Below are 17897 nucleotides of genomic sequence, written 5' to 3'. Positions count from 1 at the left end.
GCGACTTGCCTACTTACAGTATAGCTCCATCTCTGGGCAGGTGATGGGAAGGGAGTGTGATAGTGAGGTGTGCGTGTGCATGTGCATGTGGGTGCGTGTGTGTGTGTGTGTGTGTGCAGGGCTAAACGGGGGAGAGATGGATGACGGTAATTTAGGTGAGAGATGTGCAGGTTATGGGGAAATAATCGCTCGCTGTGAACAGTGCTTTTGAATTTTAAAAGAAGGGATATTGACGACACCCCCCCTCCTCTGTTTGTGCATCCATCATGATGCTTGTATGTGGCGATCATCTGCTCCGTTTCACACGCACACTTAAAGTACCGACTGTGCGGCGGAGTCCGCCTCGCTGACACCTTAACAAGTCACTTGCAGCCGCCTCAGTGTGTCCGCACTTAACCTTTTATGGTTTTTGTATGGTGTTGAGCTCCTGTGTGTCTCTGAGGCGGCGCAATCAATCCTGAACATGTAAGTGTCTTTTAGTATTCGTCCGTTTGACCTTTAACAGTTCAGTCGTTCACGCTGCAGTTTATCTCTCCCTGTGTGAGGGTGTGTCGCCACACATGCAAGCACACCAACCGTTTGCTCCTTTGGGTGTCCGATGGAGTCTTTGTCCTGCACTTAAAGGATCAGGATTGTTGTCGTGGAGAGGAAGTGGCCCTCGTAACAAGGTGATATACCGCAATTTTGTGATGTTTGTATAAATGTTACCGCAGTACACCTCTGCAAAACCAAAGATAAGTCTGAGCTGTATGTTACTTTATATTGTCTTGTCACAACCCTGTGCTCATGCTCTGTTAGGTTTAGGCACACACATTTGATTATGGTGAGGAAAACACTGTGGTTTGCCTTGAAATATCACTTTTTGGCACCACAAACACAGCTGGAAATGTCCCATGATCACCTTAAAAAACACCAGCTTCTGTCACCACAAATGCAGCTGGAGACAGCCTGACTTCCCATGAAAAGTATAAGTTTTGTGGCTACAAACATGGCTGGACAAATGCCGCAGCGCAGACTCGAACTGCGGTCGCCGCTCGGCAGCCTCGTCGTCAGAAATAATCATTCTGAAACGACCGGGGTGATTCTACGTATCAAGAGCCTTTAAATCGTACTCATTTACGACCTATCGGGAAAACTCCTCCTGTGGATTAGTCATGGAAAATGAGAACTTTGCAAATCATGTGTGTCTGTGCCAAGCAGCAAAAAAAGTTCTAGCGGCACTTTTTAGATCGTTTCCCATACGTGACGTTGCACATCCACCTGCCTTTTAATGACTGCAACACACTCTGAACACCAACAGATTCTTTTTCCGTCCTGTTCCACTAGCACACAGATAACAGCAGGTGAAGTCTCAGTTTCAGCTAATTTGGAGGCAGTAAAGAGCATTTTAAAAAGGGATAAAAACCAGCACAGGTGCAAGAGGGCTTTTTCAGCTTGTTTTTATTTCCTTTGGAGTGGAACAAAGCACTCTTCACAGGGGAGGGATGTCTTAATTTGGCATGTGATGTCACTCGATGGAGATTCCTGAGTCTCCTCTAGCCGGCGGCGTGTTGTACCAGTTAGGTCAGGGCTGCTCCTCGATGAAGAGGTCGCTCAGGACCACTCCATGTCCAGTCGGCAGCCAGGTTCTCCAATCTGGCTGCCTCCAACCGAGGCTACACCAGGAGAGAGAGAGATAAACCCAAGTGCAGTACTTCAGTTCAATTACTGCTGTAAAGCTTGATTTGTGCTCGCCTTTTTTTTGCCCCTTGGGCTTGTGCATTTCACAGTGCCAGCGGGTTGAAGCTCTGCTACCTCTCTGGCTCTTGAACTCGGACTCAGCGTCTGCTGTTCAACAGTGTCTCGCTTCCCCTCCTGCCCAGCTCCTGGTTTCATTTCTACATCGCTCACCCGTCCAATCTGGATGGAAGGAGCAGGCTAATTAGGTTTTCCACAGGTGCGGATGAATCACCGAAAATATTTTCAGTGAGGTGCTATCCACATGTGGTACCAAGGTGAGGAGAGACACTCGCAGTAAATCAAAATCGGTGCGACTGTGTAGAGCTCCTCCAACAGACAAGAATGAAGGACAGGCTGGCACCTGAGAGGACCAGAATGCTTTGTCAGAAGACGAAGCTGCCAAATTGTGGGGTACCTGCCTTTCTGGCAGTTCGAGCCTGTAGTTCCCTTCTGCTGAGCATTAAGAGTGACTTGCCTCAATCAGTTGTCCAGCGGAATAAATCAGGCTCTTGAAGAAGACAAAAGAGCGCTTCCCCTCTGTGAGCCGCTCTCTGCAATCAGCCATGAACTGGCAACCTCGCCTGACTCACTGTTTCAGGGCGAGTCCCCTGTGACACACGCACAGGTGCACACACACATTGACTTTCATACCTATACCTACATATATGCATACCCACTGGATGTTTGGATGGATGGATGGATGCATACAGACTGCATGTGCACACACGAATATAACTGAACATTCACACAAATACAGGCGTGTAAAACTGCCGCAGATAATCTTACAACACTAAGAAGATGACTGCAGTTGAATAAGTTGACATGAGATATTGTTAAAATGACAGTGGGGATGTTTCTCCTTTCAACAAAATGAAAATATTTAAGGCTGACATTTATGTTGAGGGGGACGGATCGGCGATATCAGACTGAAATGGAATTAAAGAACATTGAAGTTCAACATATTTAAGACAAACAAGGAATTATTTTTGCATCGACGCTCACTCGATCCTTTCCCACATGCTGTATTATACGTACAACCTACCAGCAGGCTGGAGAAAGCAGCCATTGCTGATGTAAACAAACATTTAACAGCACTGGAAAACACAAGTTAATATCTAATGCATTAAAAAAGGATCATTTTTGAAGTGTAAGAAGCTTCTACACCTGTATTGAATTAGTTTGGTGGTCGGGATTGCAGATTGTACTTTCTGACAATAACAATCAACTAAATCTGTTCTGAATGAACCGCTCTCTCTTCTGATATATGAATTTGGGTCAAGAACATCATGAAAATGTGTAGAATATCTTCCATATCAGATTTATACCCTGTACCCTGCAGCCAGAATCCATCTGGGCAATCAGGTTTTTCTGTTTAAGCAAGTGGAAGTCTCTCAGAGAGGTTTTACAATGTTTGTTGCATCACAACAAACATTTATGTTAAATATTATATCAGTCTTGAATTCATAGCTCACAGTACAATACATTTAAAAAAACAACATCTAAACCTTACACCGCAAAAAAAAAAAACAAAGTGTGAGAGAGTGTGTGAGGAGCAATCATCGCCAGGTAGACCGTCAAAAAGAACAAGAGGAAGGATGAAATGATGCAGGACTGCAATCTGCAGAGTGGAGGAGAAAGGAGGAATACATCAGACAGGGGGCAAATGTCAATGAAGGGGAAGGTCTCGCAACAAGTGGAGTGAAATGTGGAAGCGTGTTTCTTCTTCTCGGCACCAGTTTCAACTTCTTTCCGCAGGAAGTTGTCGTGTTGTCATGTCCATCTCATGTGTCTAGTTATGTAAAAATCATTATAAAATAAATCAATGTGAAAGTCCAGATTGTTGGCAGGTATGCAAATGTGTTGTTACTCTCCATACTGTGCATTTACACAGTTAAGAAAGTGTAACCCTGAAGCATGATGTAGTGTTCAGTCTCTGTGGGCTGTGGCTAATATGTGAGCCAACTCTCTCCCAGATAAATCTTAAATTACTGCCAACACGGTAAGAAAGTAAACACAAATTAGACTCTCTGACTCACTGTTGCTACATCCACCAGTTACTGTTACGCTCCCATAAGGAAGGGCCTGTAGGAGGACAAGGGGACATGAATAAGCAATTTAAATATTAAACATAAACATAATAGTGTTATTATTGGAGTGATTTAGTACATTGTACAGTTTATTTACACTACAAAAATGAGTGAGATGATCTCAAGTTATTAAAGTGACTATTACAGATGCATGAACAAATATACAGTACAAGCACATCTTGGTTGTATGCACATTAACAGACATTCATGCACATGCATAAATACCCGTTGTTATCCCATATGCACGCTGTTGTAAAGGCTTGCGGTTTGCGACACAATGCAGGACAAATGAGGAGGTAAATCCAAAGCTAAAGCTGAAAGGAAGTCGGCGAATCTTTGCAGACAACTGCACATCACAACTCAAATATTCATGATTTCCAATGAACTGTCGTTATTTATAAACAGCATGTGAATGAATGTCAAAGGAAGGACACAGCTCAGCTCCGTGTTCAAATATATATATGTGCTAACATGAGATCAAGAATTCAGTAGCCTTTCTGCTGCATCTTGGTCTGCATTGATTTCCTTCCTACCCGTCAACCACTTCGTCATGTGTAAATGAGTGTGAACTGCGTGGGTGTGTGCATGCATGCATGTATATACTGGACATGCATGTCTGTACACCCTCTTATTGTAATAAGCTTTTACTTCACAGCTGTTTCACCACTGTGTATACTTTTTTAACCTTATGACTAATGTAAAGAACATAAACTCAAATATTAAAGAGGGAGAAAAGGCATTTTTCAAGCTTTTTTAACAGTTTTATCTGAATACATTTCTTCTGATATCACAGTGACACCGTCAGTAATTTTCCTGGAAGGTGAAGTGTGACACTGCCTCTTCTTCGTGTTATATAATTCAGTAGTTTTCGACTCACAGTTAGCAAATTCTACCACTGTGTCCTATGATGCCATTGATATTACAGATCATCTCACTGGGACTTCAGAATCCAAGCCAGAATTCACCTAATTAGCTCCCATGCTGATTTGAACATGAGTTTGTGAGCTGCTAGCGGATTTGCAGTATTCACACATGGTAAAAAATTTATAAAAAGGAGCTGCAGTTTGGTGCAGCACACACAAATACAGCTTTAGATCCAGGGACCAGGCCAGAGGAGTGATCAGGGGCCTGTTGGCTGGCTAGTTTTGTGGAGGGATTACTGAACAGGCCTTCCAGATACAGGCTCAGGTGCTCCTAAACTGAACCTCAATGTGAAGTAGATTTCCTCAATTAAACGCAGACAAAGAGAGGCAAAATGACCACAAACTGACACGATACAACAACAAAGGGAGACAAAATGAGATTGCAAAGCAAGGGAAAAGTGACTATAAACAGATACAAAACAACGAAGAGACACAAAATGAGAGGCAGAGCGAGATGAAAGTGACGACAAAGACATGCAAACAACCTCGAAGACATGCGATATGACCACGAAGAGACACAAACGACAAAGTGTCTACAAACAGATTTAAAACAACAACAAGGAGACACAAAATGACCACAAACAGATGTAAAATGACTACAAAGAGACGTTAAATGAGTACGTTCAGAGGCCAAACGACTACATCCAGAGGAGAAACAACCTTAGAGACGTGACAAAAGACCACAAGAAGACGTAAAATGACTACAAAGCAAGATGCAGCGACTATAAAGAGATGCCAAACAAACTCAAAGATATTTCAAAAGGCCGCAAAGAGACTTAAAATGACCATAAAAAGAAACAAAATGAGAAGCAAAGTGACTTACATGCAGAGTGACTACAGAGAGAAGCAAAACAAATTCAAAGACATTCAAAATGACCACAAAGAGACGCAAAATGACTGCATACAGAGGTCAAAGGACTACATCCAGAGGCATAACAACCTCAAAGAGATGCTATACAGCCATGAAAAGAGAAAACAACCACAAAGAACACAGTCATGTTGTGTCCCATTCAGTCTGAGTGTCTTGCTCCTAAGTAGGAGCGGTAGGGGGCTTTTAATAGGTCCGTGTCCAGGGGGCCTGTTGTCCTATATCCTGCCCATGGCTGCAGGCTATTTGGAAATAACTGCTGCAAATAACAGCTATCTATTGATTATTGTCCATAGAAGTATACAATTCTGTTTATTCTGCGTGCATTTATTGGACAGAATGAGGATTACAGCCATTAAAGATGTACATTTTATATGGAGAAAAAAACAAGGTTATACATTTCGTTCATAACCCATTTTTTACAAATGTTACACGACATGTAAAACTGCACCCCAGTCTGGCCCCTTTGTTTCTAAGTTTCTAAGCTAAGTTTCTTTTTATTCCTAATCTAATGAAGTGCCCAAACAACTGGTTGCTCTTATTGGATTTATTCATGGGAATCCAATGAGCCCGAGGCTTGGCCTGTTTGACCAGCCTCCAACTGAACTGTACTCCAGTGCAGAGGATTTATACCTCTGTTGAATGCCTGGGGGGTTTTCTCATTCACTTCAATAAACCTTATTTGAGCCAGCCTCTAGTGGCCATTAGGGGTATGTTTTTGTGGATTTGTCCTCAGCATTCAGCTGTGGTGGTTGCTGTGTACTCTAATGAACTGGTGTCAGTCAAATGTCTCCATTAAAGCATTTTAATTCCACTGAATGTCTGAAATTTTAAGTGTCTTTTCCTGCTGGCCTTGATCTCCCTCTCTCTCAGTTCTCTCCATCTCATGCTTCTTGGTTTGCATCCATACTGGCTCTTCTCTCTCTTTCCCTCTCAAAAACATTGACGTCTGCCGGCGAAGGCGCTCTAAACATATACACACAAACAGTGCAGAGCGAGTAGGGCCACGGAGCGGAGGCAGACCGCACAGCAGCAGCAGCGCTCTCACTCGTCAGTTTACATAACACTGATTATAACCCTGAGATTTAGCCAACTGACGCGCAACAGTTTAGTTTGGCCTGGGCAATAAAATCTCACTGACCATCTGTTCCACTGCTTGGTTGCTTTTCCTTCAAATACTTTTTCCTGGACACTGATTCTACCTAGTGAAACTATTCACTACTGCCACTCAGGCACTGAGGAGCAATGATGTGACTTAACTGATATATTTATTACTATAAAAAATAACTAAATATGGAAATTAATTATTAGAAATACATAAAAGCACAAGTTATTTTTTAATGTAATATCCTGAATTGTTGCAAAGATATTGTCTTAATTTGTTTATTTGGACTTTGGAGTTAATTAACTTTGTATCTTTTGGTTAGCCTCATTTTTAAAGATGAGCAAACACACTTTATTTCTGCACTTGTAAGCTGTGAGTATTTTAAAAAAATCTAATGCAGAAATCCAATTGTTCTTAGACAACTTCTTTTTTTCAATAACATGTATGTGGTTGAAATAGAAGTTTGCGAATCAGAGAAGCCAGAAGCTAACTTTCTGACTGTTCGACATAACCTTAAAGATTTTCTATAAAAAGGAACAGATCGCTATTTTGAATCGTTTGAATGTCAAAGTTGAAATGCAGGGCAGATATTAAATGTATCAGGAGCTCCATATGAGCAGAGGAGACAGAGATTGGCTTGGGCCTCTCAATATAATGGTCAATAACAGGTCAGTGTGTATAGAACCAATAAGAAAGTTACATGTCAACACAACAACATCGAGGTACCAAAGATAGTATTAAAGATGACTTCAACCAGGAAAATGTCCAAAATTTTAATAAATAATTAAAATGGGTCGGCATTTGAATGTACAACCTTGAACACTCATCACAGGCACAGAGGCAGGCGGAGAAACATCTAAAAAGGAAAGACAGGCAACAAAACAAAAATCAACCAGTGAAAACAGGTTAAACAGGGAGACAGAGGAACACAGGAAGCCACAGGTAGACACACTGCAAGCACAGGACTGGGGGACAGGTGAGACAAGCAGGAGACACAGGAACAAAACAGATGAACACTGGCTTAAATACACAGGGGTGATTAACTGACGAGATACAGGTGAACACAGAAAAAGGGCGGGAAAACGGACAAAGGGAGGAAGTGTAAAGTGAAACCTTACAAAATAAAACAGAAAAATACAAACCTAAAACCCAAACCATGACATAAACTTGCTGATTAAGAATTGGAAACCATTCTTACAAATAAAGCCTCACGCAGATGCCTGTAGGTTAATATCATAACTTCTGCACTGTACAAAAGATAATATTGACTAATGTATTACAGGTATTCCATAGCAGGACATGATACTCATATATTTTCCAACAAAGATTTAGTGGCACATCTTCAGGACAGTGAAAGCCGACCAGTCCTGGGAACTAAAGGTCTTGAAAAATTGCTATCCCAGGCAGCATCAACTTATGAGGTGCTCATTTCTGTACATTTTCCTTTATTCTGTTAATGTTAGCTGACCCCTCACTCATCCTAAGGTCTTTGAGAAAAGGTGGATGGGGATGCAAACAGTGACGAACCCATCTACATTCATTGTAGCTGCAAGTCGAGTGTAGACGTCATTTGTGTCATGAAATCACGTCATTGTTACATTCGTGCAGTCCTCTACGTCTGTACATATGACTCAACCTCCTTGCGTCCACCCTGTCCTCCCCTTGTCCGATTTTTCCTCTGAGTGCCGTTTACAAGTTGGAGTACAGACATTATGGATCATAAACTCTGTTCGCTCTCCAGATGCGACGGAGTAATTGCCGTTAGCATCCATTACCGTGGCTATGGCAATTATATGGAATGACAGTTCCTCTCAAACATCCCACTGATCCCAAAATAAAGACCGCGTGAGAGAGAGAGAGAGAGACGGAAAGAGAGAGAGAGAGAGAGACGGAAAGAGAGATGTTCTCCGATTGTTAGCACAAGGTAATGAAACACTGAAAAGGTGACATTATCAACATGTGGGCTGAGATATTCAGTGAGACTGTTGCTGCCTCTATTTCTGGAGGTGTAGGAGTATTTGTGTATGCATGTGTGTGATTGAGAGAGAAACCGATGGTGTCAGAGTGTGCATGCGTGTGTGTGTGTGTGTGTGTGTGTGTGTGAGAGAGAGAGAGAGACAAAGTGACAAAATAAAAAAACAGAGATAGCGGGAGGGAGCGGAGGGGAGAGAAAGATTCTTCACACATCTCCTACCTCATTAGAGCCCATCATTCAGTCATTCAGCAAAGCTGTGAATTTGTATGGAGGTGCTATTCTGGGTTGCAGCCACAAAAAGTTGCTCCTCAATTCCCACCACGCAGACGAGACAGAGAACACTGAGAATATTTCTGTTTGTCTCGCATTATTATGATTAATGCCCTAAGAGTTGTCCTTAGCATTTCTCAATGCGTCAGATGGTCGGATGTGCAGAACAATGGCCTGCTACACACTTTTAATTCAAATGGAGAGAGCATTCACTGTACAAACGACAATGTCTCCAATGAATTTAACTACTTCTTTTCTGAAGATCACTGTATTTGCCCAATTGCTTTGAAACAAGCACAGAATGCATATGAAGTTACACCTGCCATTAGTGTAGAAAAAGAAAAAAAAACAGCTTACAAACTAAAATAAATGCGGGAAATGTCATTAAAATGTTTTTAAAAAATAACCAGTACCAATAAAACCAATACTACGGAAGCCCTAAAGGGCCATGCATTCATACATTTTATTTCCTCCCTTTTCCCGAAGGAATGAAATGAAATTAACGCGTTATCACGGGAAAATGGAGGAAATAAAATGTATGAATGCATGGCTCTTTAGGGCTTCCGTACAATACAATAAAAGTGTCAAGCATATAATTTTGAGCAGTGGTTACCAAACGATACGGAAACCATGAGGGGCAAGTGAAGAATTTTGTAATTTTTTTTCTATCTTTAATCCATTGTCTGATCTAAATTGTTGGGGGGAAAAAAGTTTTGGCAGGATAGTCTTTCTTAGTTCCGTGCTTTTTTGTCTTTTGTGTAAAACATTTTTTTCCAGAGAGAAAAAAAAAAAGAAAAAGTCACATGCGAAACCAAATGAAAAAAATTAAGGAGACGATTTTCTTTGTCATGTGTGAAACTGGGTGAAAAAAATTCTCCCAAGAAAAACAAAAAAAAGTTCACTAAGTTTCACACATCGATTTTTTTTTTTTTAAATATTGAAAAATAAAAAACACATTAAAACTTGTTTTCTCTGGGAAAAAAATCACATGTTTTCACAGATGGAAAAAAAAATGCAAAAAAAAAAAGAAAATTCAAGTCAATTCTTGACTTGCCCCTCAGCGCTTCTGTAAAAACAGGGATTGGGAAAAATATCTGAAAGAAACTGTAGGTTCACAAGGAATTGTTGTTGAAAAAAGAGAATCACAGCAAGAGAATCACACAGACATGAAAAGAGCAAAGCAACGTGACTTCATAACCAGGGGAACACATCACATGTTTTATTATCTGGCTTCCCTTTTGTCATACATTAGACGTTGTCACATCCATCTCTTGTCAAACAGACAGAATGATGACTCCTCCCTGATCGGAGTCAGACAGGAACAGAAGTGGAAAAACTTCATGCCTATTTTTGTTTTCGCTCTTTAAGCACTCGTTCAGCATAAGCTGCTGCCGCTCAATGGAGGAAGTGAAAGAGACGCAAGAGAGAGATACAGAAAGTCATATTTGGAATAACAGCAAAATAAGTGTCAGCCTCTCAGCTTGCCACCGTCAAATACAGCTGTTGGCCTTTAGCAGCTCTACTTACATGAAGTTAAAGTGAGAGTAAACAGTGTAAAGAGGGGAGAAAAATTCAAAGCTAATACAGAGTTTTTTGCATGAAGTTATGAAAGTGATGCTCAAACTGCAGTGTGGGGCACAGAGGGGAAACGTATGGAGTTAAACAAAGTTGAATGACTATGAGATTCATATAGGGAACATAAGCAAACAAGCTTTCTTGAATCTATCGTGCCGATCTTCGTTTCACTAAAATTCAACTCGGATCTGTTTTTCTAGTTTATTAGTTTTGTTAGTTACCACGAAATTAAGATAAACCACAAAGAACAGAATCATTAGCACTGATTTGCGCCAATTTGATATACTAATCAATGTTAATTGACACCCATTTGCTATTCAGCAGTTTGTTTCAGTTTCATCACATTTCATTATGCTCACTACACATGTTTAAACAGCAAACTAACAGCTTTACCGTCACTTGCAGTTATTGCTGCCACCACTGTTGCCTTTGTTCATACAGCATTTCAAAAGTCTCCGTCCTAACATCTACCTGTAGCTAAGTCTATGTTCCCCCAGAGATGGAAGTTATTATCATCGCTCCTCACTCTCTGCTGTTGCGTTTCCGTGTGGGGGAGATGAAGTTAGAGCCTAGACGTCAAATAAGCATTCTACATTCACATAATTATCCATTTGAGTTTGCCGAGTGAACTAATGTGTTTGGTTAGCTCCTGCAATTAGAGCTAATTTCGTCGGTTGGATGATGGAATGAGTTTGAACTTTGGTTCCCTGAAAGCCACAATGAGGTAGCCTGGATTCAGCCCCCATCAATAGCAATCTGGGCCACTTATTGGAATTATAAAGCAATTGTTGAGACTGGAAAATTAGGCAATTTTTAATCTTTAATCCTCCAATCTTTCAAGTGGCCAACAGGGGGGCGACTTCACTGGTTTCAAAAAGAAGTTTTCAAGAAGGTTATGAGAGAATGAGCCTACTTCAAATCTGATTTATTACCTTATTTATTTTCCTAAAGGTTCCATGTTCTCAATTGCTAGTTTCAAGGCCCAAGTCAAAAACACCCCTTGCCCCTACCACTTAACCCTACCTCTCCATTTTGCACGTTCCCTTCTTGGGGTAATGTTCCCAGATTCTTGTTGGGATAGAGGACAAAGTTTTAGGGCTACATGGCCCTCCAAATGGAAGTTTTTCAGAGGCGCACCTCTAGCTAGGGGTTGTAAAAATGCTATGTTGTTTCAATGCATTATCGTCCTTTTCAAAGCATAGAACAATTGCTACAAGTTTGCTGATGTTCCATAAGCCAACAAGCTGGCTTACGCTACATTGAAAATGCTGATTTGTGCATGACTGTCCCGCATTTTGATGCATTTCAATGTTGATGACAAGTCCAGCAGGAAATTTGCTGCACTTGTTACCTCTCCTCTAAATACCAATGCAGACTGGCAGGGTAGTAGAAAGGTCTGCTAATGTTAGCCTTTAAAGCGCTGCTAGTGGCTAGGTAGCAAAGCGGTGGTCTTTTTTATTCGATGGCTTGATTGGTAGCGCGAAGTTGTGAACAAATTGTGAGCGACCATGCTTTTCTGTCTCCATCAGATGAATGGCAAATGATATTACAGTAACACAAGAGAAATTACCACATCATACTGCACATGTCCGTTCGCCTCTGCTTACATAAACGCTATAACTGACGACGTATGAGGGTCTTGAAGGGTTGTCCAATTTCATAGGGAGAAATTTCACCCACTACCCCCTATAACTCTGTTCTGAGGGGCAAGACAGCACTGGAAAATGGGGTGTAGGGGTGAAAATTGGAAATGGGATTGGGCCCAAGTCATGATGCATGATGTTAAATTAATAAATTATGGTCCCATGTAGAATAAAATAGACAATAAGGCAATGCTTTAGGGCCGGTTGCCCTGTGATTGACAAGCCACTACCACAGCGTGTTCTCAGGTTCTCAGTCATATGCAATCGGGATATTCCAGGGCAACTCCAATGGCAACGGCCTAAGTGCCAAACAAACCAATGTGTGATCACAGTGCAGCCTGTGATTCAGGGGAAGACTTGGACTTTTGGCTTGCGCTGACTCTCCAAGCCAACTGTGTACAAAAACCTCAGAGATTAGCATGAGCGCCATCGCCTCCTGGCAGGACGAGCTGCTGTCCTCCATGACCTTTTAGCCATGCAAACTTTGAAGAGCAGGAGGAAGAGGCGTGATGCAGAAGACTTTCTGATAAACAGCCTGTGCAATGGGCTGTGTACTGATGAGGCACGCTACAGTCTCTCTAATTGTGGGAAGATCAATAACTAAGAAGCATCCATAAAGTAAAAGTTCTAATCAGGTTTTAAGATGGTCATACCACCATTAACAAGAGCTTTGGCTCCCTAATTTGAATTTATGAGAATGCGAGGGCCGACCTGCTGCAGACCAAGTGGCAGGCGTACAGAATCATAATATACAAACATCCAGTCTCACAAATGCTTTTGCTCCTGCCAGTTATATAGAGGGATCAAAAATAAATTGAGGCTGTTAAATAAACAAAAACTCCTCATGGCTGCTGTAAATGATTTCCTTGTAGAGATGATTGTAGGCTCACACTGCAGCCCTTATTTCTGTGTTGACATGCATTACCAGCGTAATAGTCTTGTAAACAAGATTGTATTTTTTTGCCGTTCTTATAAAAAAAAAGATGCAAGGAAACGAGTTCTGCTGCTGTGACACAAACATGCTGCACAGTAAACACTCAAAGACTGTATGAACACATATGTACACAAAAGGATGGAGACGCCGCCATTGTTCATACACTTCTGAGGCTACACCTGCTGACAAACACTCACCGATAAACACACGCACACACACACAAAAGAACACAATGGCCCTCTTTGTGCGAGGTGGTATCATCCATGCTTCGCCGGTCGCATCCAAGGTCAAGTCCTTAATGAAGATTGATGTTGGTGTGATGCGGACCAAAATTGACAGCATTGACTGTGGGGCATTGTGTGTGCAAATGTGTGTGTGTGTGTGTTTGTGTGTAAACATGCATGAAGAAAATCTGAAAAGTGAAAATGAAAGACAAACATGGATAAAGCAGCCCGTATGAGGGTTTCTATCATACAAAAACTGTGTCAGAAGTGTAAATAAAATGCAGATCGTGGTTCTCAAATGTCAAATATCTGTAAACAGTGCTCACAGGCTGTTTTGTTTTGGCCACATTAGCCGGCCCCCAGTGGTTTCCAACCCCCACCAAGCCTCTATTCAGCCCCTATAGCTAGTTGACTATGATTGATGAAAGGCACTAGACCACATTGGTGAGGGAGAGGTGACCACTGGAGCTTACAGAGGTAATAAGGTGTGATGGTGGTTGAGATGGCTGCAGTGGATGTATTAGTGCCACATACAGTAGAATGTTGGTTCACGTTCTCTTAAGCATCAATCTCATTTTGGAAAAAAGTGCTTTGGCCGAATAGACCTCATGGGTTATGACGGTAGCCTATTTCCATACACATATATTGGCTCGGTTTGACCGTGTTTGACTCGGCGTGTCAGCCCAGGGCAGCTGGGATTTGCATCTCCTTCTCCATTATATCAGAATATGATTTGGCTTGGTATCTACCGCTTATTAATTCTAAAACAGAGGCAGGTCAATGAAATGGACGGAGAGAGAAGCAGAGGTAGAGGAAACTCATCCCCATATGATATCACCTCATCCTGCTTGAAAGCGGTCAGACTTGAGACGGTCCATCTTGGATACAGCTCGGCATACTTTTATACTGGACACGCAGAATGGTTTGACTTATCGCCAATGGAAAAGCCCTTTTTGATGAGTTCAGAGTTCAAATTTATGTTTAACAACATTTTAAATGAGCTGATTAACAATATGAAAAGAAACTTAATTACTGCAGCAAAGTGTCACCATGACAATGGATGAAATTGATACATAAAGGCACGCTGGTATTTATTAGAGTTGTTAGAGTTTTGAATTAGAATTATGTCTGTGCACATTCCTTCATTGAACGTCTTTCAAGCATAAGAAATACGTATTAGTAACAATATTAGGGTCAGGAAATGAGGCTAAGGTAATTCAATGTGTTTCACTGCAACTAAATTTAGGGTTAGAGTTAAAGCTGTTGGTAAGATGGTTGATTTTCTGTCCGACGAGTCACTGGCACACTTTCTTGTTCCTTACAGTGTCAAACAGTTGCAAAGACATTCCTGAAGACATTACATTGGTTTGAGCCTGCGCAACCTTGTACCTGGCTGCTTGTGTGAGGACAAAGAATGAAGGCAAGAGGAATAAAGAATTTATAAGAGTGAAGGTCCATTCATGTTCTGGCCCTGTGTGTTCATTGAGCCTTGGTGGGTAAATATAACATTAAACTCAGTCAATATATTTCAGGGTGAATAAAATATTCACCCTGAAATATTATGTTTATGTTTATTATGTGTGGCTTTTGTAGCTTTTCTTCTTATCCTAACTGACTTCAATAACAGGTTGGCTGCATAACTACTGTTGCATATCTGTTTCTTGGAGTAAAGTCTAGCCAATCGCCATAATAAATGTGCTAATGATCTGGCTAGGTTTAGGCACAACAAATATTTGGTTGAGGTTAGGAAAAGAGCACGTTGTGGCTTCAAGTACCTGCTTTGGTCACTACAAACACAGCATGAGATGTCCCAAGGTCTTGTTTAGGACGCCCAGTTCGGTCGCCACAAACATGGCTGGAGATGACTTCTCGTCATAACCATCCAGTTTTTGTCGCCACGGACACAGCTGGAGACTGTCCCGAGTTCTCCTTAAAAATATCCAATAGTGTCACGCTTACAAGTATTGAAATGCCGTGGTCCCCCGTTGAAAATATGCAGTGCTTTCACTCTTCAACACACAGCGTTGAAACAGTCTTGAATGGCGGTCATTGGCTTGGCAGCCTTGTTGCCTAGCTTAGTTCCACCCCTATCCCCTCCACCCTCCTGATGTGTCAGTAAGGTCATCATATGAATCCATCAGTGGCTTGTGGAAACTTTAGTTGCTAACATTTTATTCTGGTGAATGGGCTGGCAAAGTATCTGGGCATGGTTCGGGACAGAAAAATGGGGATTGCCTGGTTTTGTTGCCACACCTATGACTGCTCGGTGGTATGCAAAACGGTTGGTTTGTTTTCCATTTTCTGTAGAAAAGGTGCAGAATCTGGTGTTTTTTAATTTAACCAGAAATAACAATTGTTGTCAGAGCAATGTACATATGAGGAACATTTGGACGTGTGAAAATATGTTTTCCCTTCTCGGAGGGAGATTGACTTACCATATATCGCAGCGGCCCTGAAGCCGACACTGTAATCCTCCTCAGCTCTGTCCCCTGTGTCCTGCGTGCTTCCTGCACCTGTGGCATTTCTCAAGCTATGATTTGGAATTGTCATATTAATGCTTTTTCTGACCTCCGGGGCCAAGACATCAATCTCTGAAGAGGGAATAGAATTGTGTTGGACACCTGGAGCCATTCACTCTGCTAAGATGACCCGTCCTCTTTATGGTGATGGCACTTGTGTCGAAGTGAGTGGTGAATTCCAGGACGGGGGGTTAGTTTAGCTTCCAAGTTGACGGTCAATGCTTCTCTGAGGCAGTGTTGTTGGAATCTTTCTCTGCGACTTTATGGTCATGATGATTATCTGAGGGTCTGGTTTCTGTTTTCTGTATTTTTCTTTCAACAGCTTTTTCAGGCAGCAGGCCGGTTTTAACACAGAGGCGAAAAACCAGGCCATGGGTCTTTTCTACTTCCAACCTTTCTGACCTTGCTGGAACGAGGTAAAGATTGGCCCTTGTATCCTCACTGGAGAGGTGGTCGCCCATTTTTATTTACATGCTGGCATGCAGCTGATGCTCTCTCCTGGAGCTCTTTAAAATGGGCAGGAATGGTTGAGTGTCTTGCTCAATGACAGTGCGACAGACCGAACACTTAAGCTGCTGAGATGGCAGATTGGAGTTTCAGCTCTACACACACACTTCTCGGAGCCGGAGCCGCTCCGGTAGTGAAACCTCAATAAACAGAACTGAATAATTAAAGTTTTCCTGGCACGGCCTTGCTCTCAATTCCGCACTACATGTTTAGTCAAAACAGGTTTTGAGTGGGCAGAGCATTCACACCTACACATGACAAACTTAAGTATGCTCAAAAAGGTCGGTACGCTTGCTAAAAACACTTGCGTTTTGACGGTGCTGTTGTTGGTGTAAGCTTTTGTCTCAAAATGCAAAGGACAAATAAAATTGAGGGAGCCACTCACAGATGGAATTTCAGTGGTTGAATCATATTACAATTGCAGGTGGAACAACTCCAGAAATAAAAGTATTACATCTTTGCTGTCTCTTTGTGAACTTTAAAGGTCTCTGAAATGGAAGACGTTTTGACATTTAGGGAAAAAATATCGGTGTAAATGATAAAATTATTGATGAGCCTTATTACTTTTAGCTGCTTTAGTTTAGGGTCCTAGAGTTGTGCATGCTGGGTCACTGTCACACCGTCATTTGTCCTCATTTAGTGTGTTGATCTTCCGAACTTATGCACGTTATTTTCACTTTGCGCATACATCAGCAAACAGATAATGATGACACATAGCTTTTATTTGATAGTCATATGTTATTATTGTTGGCAGTGCATTAGTTTCCTTGTAAGGTGCACTTTGAGTTAACATCTGGATAGCCATCTTTAGTTAAACCTTCAGTGCAGCACTCTTGCTGTATATATAAAGACATGGTTGTTTCATTCAAGGCATTGACAAAGAAGTTCACAAAATGTTGGTAAGATCTATCACCGCCAGAATTTTCTGCGCTGGTAGTGCAACCCTGTCCCCAAGATAAAATGTTGGAAGGTTAGCAAACCACAGATACAATGACATTTGTATGTGTTACAGTATAGGCTACGTACCATATTGACATTTCTACAAAACATGTCATACCACGTTCACAATACATGTTTATGACCTGACTTTCATATCCATAAGATGGAAGGGATGGTGGTGGAGTTATGGGTGAGAGGGCTGCCAGGTCAGTTAGCGCAGTTCGAGACTGTGTTTCAACATTTGTAAGTGTGACACTGGACAATTTGCAGCAGAGTTTGCACCAACAAAAAATATATTTTAGATGTCGGGACATCTCCAGCCAGGTTTATGGTAAACAAACCCTAACCAAGTGGTTTCTGCGGCTAAACCTATCCAGTACAGAAGCACAGCGCTGTCACAAGATAAAACGTGTAAAAGTGAATGTAAAGAAAAGTACATTTGCAACATTAAGAAATGGAAAGTTTTAACATATCCATGGTTGGCAGAAACGCCAATTGCTAACAATTATTCTGGCGATTGGATTGGTTAGTGATACATTTTACCTCAACCAGCAAAGATTGGTTTGCCAGAGCTGAAAGGTGGAGCAACTGTAACCATGGAGCAAATAG

This window comes from Pagrus pagrus (assembly GCF_965226575.1).
Source record: "Pagrus pagrus genome assembly, chromosome: 14".
NCBI classification, from domain to species: domain Eukaryota; kingdom Metazoa; phylum Chordata; class Actinopteri; order Spariformes; family Sparidae; genus Pagrus; species Pagrus pagrus.
The sequence above is the reverse complement of the archived record's forward strand: the minus strand, read 5'-3'. Positions refer to the sequence as shown.